This window comes from Giraffa tippelskirchi, chromosome 4, assembly GCF_054371585.1.
Source record: "Giraffa tippelskirchi isolate mGirTip1 chromosome 4, T2T-mGirTip1v1.2.pri, whole genome shotgun sequence".
Classification (NCBI taxonomy): Eukaryota; Metazoa; Chordata; class Mammalia; order Artiodactyla; family Giraffidae; genus Giraffa; species Giraffa tippelskirchi.
In genome coordinates, this window is record NC_137278.1 from 203,560,638 (window position 1) to 203,566,748 (window position 6,111).

The window sequence follows — 6,111 nt, forward strand, 5'->3', positions numbered from 1 at the left end:
TCTTTATGTCAATGTTTATATTTTTCATTCAATACTTCAAAGGAGTTCCCTGGCGGCCTAGTGTTTAGGATTCTGGGCTTTCACTGCTGTGACCTGGGTTCAATCTCTGGTTGGGGAACTGATATCCCACAAGCCGAGTGGCCAAAAAACACAAAGATTCTGTTTGATTCACTTTCTTTCTTTCTTTCTTTTTTTGCTGTGCCAGGTCTTAGTTAGGGCATGTGTGATTTAGTTTTCTGACCAGGGATGGAACCCAGGCCCCCTGCATTGGGAGTATGGAGTCTTAGCCACAGGACCACTAGGGAAATCCCACCCCCCTACCCCTACCGCCACCAACTGCAGCCTGCGTTTCTACTCTGTGGTATTCAGCTGGTACCCAAGTCAGTCTGGAGGGTTCAGGACAGCAGTGGTGGTGGCTGGGAAAGCGCTGAGTCCTAACCACTGGACCACCAGGGAATTCCCTCAGCTGGGATTCTTGACCCAAGTGTGGACATGATGTCTCAGTGGTGTCAACACAGACTTCTTACATGACAGCTCAGGGCTGAGTGTTCCCAGAGGGGGAATGTGAAAGCTGTTTTTTTCCTCAAGTCCTGGGCCAGGGAATGGCACAATGTCAGCCTATTGATCAACGAATCGCAAGCCTTCCCATGTTCAAGGGGAGGAGACCTGGACTCCACCTCTCTGTAGGAGGAGCATCAAAGAGACCATTCTTCAGTGACCTGGTGCCCAGTGGTATTACGTATATATGGAACCAATTACTCTGAATGTGCAACCGAGGCCTGGAGCTAACTAGATCTGTGTGCACCTCCTACCTCCCCTCCTTGGGAAAAGAAAGGGATTGCTATATCAAAAGGCATCAGTTTTTTTTTTTTTTTTAAATAAACTTTTAATTTTGTACTGGAGTATAGCCAGTTAACAATGTTGTGATAGTTTCAGGTAAACAGCAAAGGGACTCAGCCAAACATATATATGTATCCATTCTCCCCTAAGCTCCCCTCCCACCCAGGCTGCCACATAACACTGAGCAGAGTTCCCTGTGCTATACAGTAGGTCCTTGTTGGTCATCCATTTGAAATATAGCAGTGTGTACACGTCCATCCCAAACTCTCTATCTCTTCCCTCAATTCTCCACACCCCTCTCATCCTGCAACCTCAACCATAGGTTCCTTCTCTAAGTCTATGAGTCTGTTTCTGTTTTGTAAATAAAAGGCACTTTTTTTTTTTATTCAGTTGAAACACACTGCCAAACAGCTCTCCAGAAAGGTACCTTTGGCAAAATTTTAACATTATCATTGTGCCTTGGTTCATCCTCTCAAATACAATGAATGAATTGCCCCTTTGCCCAGGCAACTCCACATTCAGAGAAAACAGACCTAACACCTACAATACTAAAGTAGCCTCCAGGGGGCAGGAGAGAAGGAGCAAAGGCAGGTTACAGCTCCGTCTGGGCTGGGAACTCGAATGTCCAGACAGAACAAGGAAGCTCTGGGTTTGCAAAAGCTTGACCTACAAAGGACAACCTGACTTCCTCCTTCAGCTTTGCCGCTAATGCAGAATACATAAATACAGATGGTAGGAGAGGAGGCTGTTTCTATGACCTGCAACAATAGGTAAAAAGTAGAGGTTCCTAGGTAAGTCAGGAAGCTACCCCCATTTAGGGCTTTGTTTAAAAAAATACCTACCTACCCTGTCGTACACACCTACCTTGAAGACCAACGAGGCTGGGGAGGCTAAAAGCTTTTGTGTCAGGCACTATTCTCGGAGAAGGCAATGGCACCCCACTCCAGTACTCCTGCCTGGAAACTCCCATGGACGGAGAAGCCTGGTAGGCTGCAGTCCATGGGGTCGCTAAGAGTCGGACACGACTGAGCGACTTCACTTTCACTTTTCCCTTTCATGCACTGGAGAAGGAAATGGCAACCCACTCCAGTATTCTTGCCTGGAGAACCCAGGGACGGCAGAGACTGGTGGGCTGCAGTCTATGGGGTCGCACAGAGTCGGACACGACTGAAGCGACTTAGCAGCAGCAGCAGCAGCAGGCACTATTCTAAGCACATTTTGTGCATTCTCTCACTTAATCCTGGCGGTAATCCTCAGGGATAGGCACTATGCTTATTTCCAGTTTTCAGATGAGGAAACAGGCACAGAGAGTTGAAGCCATTTGTCCAAGCTCACACAGTGAGTGGAGGGTCGGGGGAGCCAGGATGCTCACCCCACAATATCTCAGTCTGAAGCTCAGTTTCCTACATACTACCCTTTCTGAGATTTTTTCATTAGTGTGATCAAACCTTACTGCTGGAAGGGCTAGGGACAGTCTCTAAACTCTTCACGCTTATGGCCCTATGCCTAGCACAAAGCCTAGAGTGAGGTGGGCTTCAAATAAATATTTATTGAATAAATAAATAAATGAGCATAGCTCACTGATCTGAATATTATTCACAGATTCAGACCATCAACCTTGCTCACTTTTCTCTCCATAAAAAAATATAGGAATAACTTAAACACATTGAAAATCACCCTTTTTATGGACATTTTTGCAAAATTTGACAAACATATATGGTGAATTGTGTAACCATCACCCCAGACAAGATACAGAATGATTTAATCATCCTCTCAAATTTCCCTGTGCTTCTTAGTAGTAAACCCTACACACACACACACACACACACACACACACACACACGCAGACATATACACACAACCTCACTCCCAGCCCCTGTCAACCACTGGTCTGTTTTTTGTTCCTATAGTTTTGCTTTCCCAAGAATGTCACATGAAGGAAGTCACACAGCCTGTAGTCTCTCATGATTGAGTGTATCAATTGTTCATTCCTTTTATTCCTGAGTAATATTCCATTGTATGACTGTTCCACAATTTGTTTATACAATCTACAGTTAAGGAGCATTTGGGTGGTTTCCGACCCAATGAAACTGCCATAAACATTCCTGTACAGGGTTTTGTGTGAACATAGCTTCTCATTCCTCTAGGATCAATATCTAGGAGAGGAATTGCAAGGTCATATGGCAAATGTGTAGTTACTTATATAAGAAGCTGCTAGATTGTTTCCCTAAGTGACTGCACTATTTTGTATTTTCACCAGCAATGTACAAACGTTCCAGTTGTTCTAAATCCTCATTAGCACTCAAAATTGTCAAATTTTAAAAATGTTAGCTATTTTAATAGGTGTGTGAAAGTACAGTATCTCATTCTGGTTTTAATTTGCATTTTTCTAATGACTAATGATGTTGAGCATCTTTTTGTGTGCTTATTTGCCATCTGTATATCTTCTTTGGTGAAGTGTGTCTGTTAAAATCTTTTGCCCATTTTTCTTTTTAAAGGATTGTTTTCTTACAGTTGACTTTTTAGAGTCCTTTATATATTTAGGACACAAATGCTTTGTCATAAATATGCTTTGCAAATGTTTTCTCCCAGACTGTGGTTTGCCTTTCCATTCATTCTTTGAACAAGGTCTTTTGATGAGTGTTCTTAATTTTTATGAAATCTAACCCATTGATTGTTTTCTTTTATGGATCATGCGTTAGGTAATACATCTAAGAACTCTTTGACTAACCCAAAGTCACAAAAAAATTTCTGTTTTCTCTCAGAAGTTTCATATAACCATAGAATATGATTGCTGTATTAAATGGGATAACAAATGCAAAGACCTTAGCTCAGGGCTTGCTCCTGAGTTAACATAAGAATCAATAAACAGAGTCTAAGATGGATGTTTGTGTATGAAATGTTTATAAGAAGTGCCCTCATACCGAACACATTTCCTCTGCACAGATCTGGTGTCCTGTCATCACAGAATTCAAGGTATTCTGTCATCACCGGGACAACAAAGGCCCCTGCAGATAGATAACCTTATTCAACCACCTCCTGGAACCAGTGGGGACATGGAGGCCCTGGGGACTACGAGTCATCCTAAGAGCCAGACTTGGAAGGCCATCATTCTCACTGCAGTGAATAGTCTTCCATCCAGCCTCTGTTTCCATGATAGCTGGAGCTCTAGGCCAAGCAGTGATGGGGTGATGGGGACTAGGGTCTGTTTATTGAGCACCTACTGTCACAACAAACTGTGGAAACTTCCTAAAGATATGGGAATACTAGACCACCTTACCTGCCTCCTGAGAAATCTGCATGCAGGTCAAGAAGCAACAGTTAGAACCAGACATGGAACAACAGACTGGTTCCAAATAGGAAAAGGAGTATGTCAAGGCTGTACATTGCACCCTACTTATTTAACTTATATGCAGAGTACATCATGTGAAATGCCAGGCTAGATGAAGCACAAGCTGGAATCAAGATTGCTGGGAGAAATATCAATAACCTCAGATATGCAGATGACACCACCCTTATGGAAGAAAGCGAAGAAGAACTAAAGGGCCTCTTGATGAAAGTGAAAGAGGAGAGTGAAAAAGTTGGCTTAAAACTCAACATTCAGAAAACTAAGATCCGGTGCCATCACTTCATGGCAAGTAGATGGGGAAACAGTGGACGCAGTGACAGACTTTATTTTCTTGGGCTTCAAAATCACTGCAGATAGTGATTGCAGCCATGAAATTAAAAGATGCTTGCTCCTTGGAAGAAAAGCAGTGACCAACCTAGACAGCATATTAAAAAGCAGAGACATTACTTTGCTGACAAAGGTCTGTCTAGTCAAAGCTATGGTTTTTCCAGTAGTCATGTATGGATGTGAGAGTTGGACCATAAAGAAGGCTGAGGGCCAAAGAATTGATGCTTTTGAACTGTGGTGTTGGAGAAGACTCTTGAGAGTCCCTTGGACTGCAAGGAGATCCAACCAGTCCATCCTAAAGGAGATCAGTCCTGGGTGTTCATTGGAAGGACTGATGTTGAAGCTGAAACTCCAATACTTTGGCCACCTGATGTGAAGAACTGACTCCTTGGTAAAGACCCTGATGCTGGGAAAGATTGAGGGCAGCATGAGAAGTGGACAACAGAGGATGAGATGGTTGAATGGCATCACGGATGTGATGGACATGAATTTGAGCAGGCTCCAGGAGTTGGTGATGGACAGGGAAGCCTGGTGTGCTGCAGTCCATGGGGTCACAAAGAGTCAGACAAGACTGAGCTACTGAACTGAACTGTGTGCCAGGCCCTTAGTTACAGCAGTGAACAAAGTAGACAAAATCCACAGACTAGCAGAGGAAGACAATAAACAAATAATAATAATTAATTATTGGATGCATAGTATGATGATGGGGTGGCATTCCTGTGTGCCCAGTTCTGTCCAACACTTTGCAACCCCGCGGACTGTAGACTGCCAGGCTCCTCCGTCCCTGGAATTTTCCAGGAAAGAACACTGGAGCAAGTTGCCATTTCCTCCTCTAGAGCATCTTCCTGGCCCAGGGATTGAACCGGCATCTCCTGAACTGCCAGGCAGATATTTTACCACTGAGCTACCTGGGAAGCCTGTTGGTGGGGTGGGGGTAGGCGGGGCCTCTCCAAAAGAATTTATTGCCCTTCTTCCGCCTTTGCTTCTGAGCCAAGTATCGCTGACCCCTTCAGGCTGGAGTGGAGGACACAGGACGTGAGCAGTGAGCGTAAAAGCAAGGTGGAAGGCTGGGAGGTGGGGGGCTGCGGGGCTGTGCTTCAGAAGGCTCTCGAGAGAAGGGTTATTCATTGGCGGTTCATTCATTCGAAAAGTCTTCCTGCGGCACCTCCTGTGTCCCAAGCACCCCATAAGGAGGACAAAGGCAGTCCCTCCTCGCTCATTATATTGGGGGCAAGACACATCGCCAGGAAACCAGCAAACAAGTAACGAAGGTGGTTTCATCCCAGAGCGGCGTAGGCTCGGAGGGGCAGTGATGGACGCAGGGCGGCCCGGTCCTGGGGGGCGGGGACAAGTCCTGCACTTGCTGCACACACACACCCCCTCCTCGTCCCCCCGCCCCCCTACTTAGCAAAGAGGTCACCACGCCGGCGACGAGCGCGCCCTCCGCCGGGACCGCAGCACCCGCGCCCCCGAGATCGAGGGAGCGCGCGGCCCACCCCCGCGCCCGCCCGGCGCCCTCGGCGCCCAGCGCCCCCTCGCGGGAGCCCTCGGCCACGCCGGTGGCGCGAGCAGGGGAGGGGGCGGGGGCGCCGCGC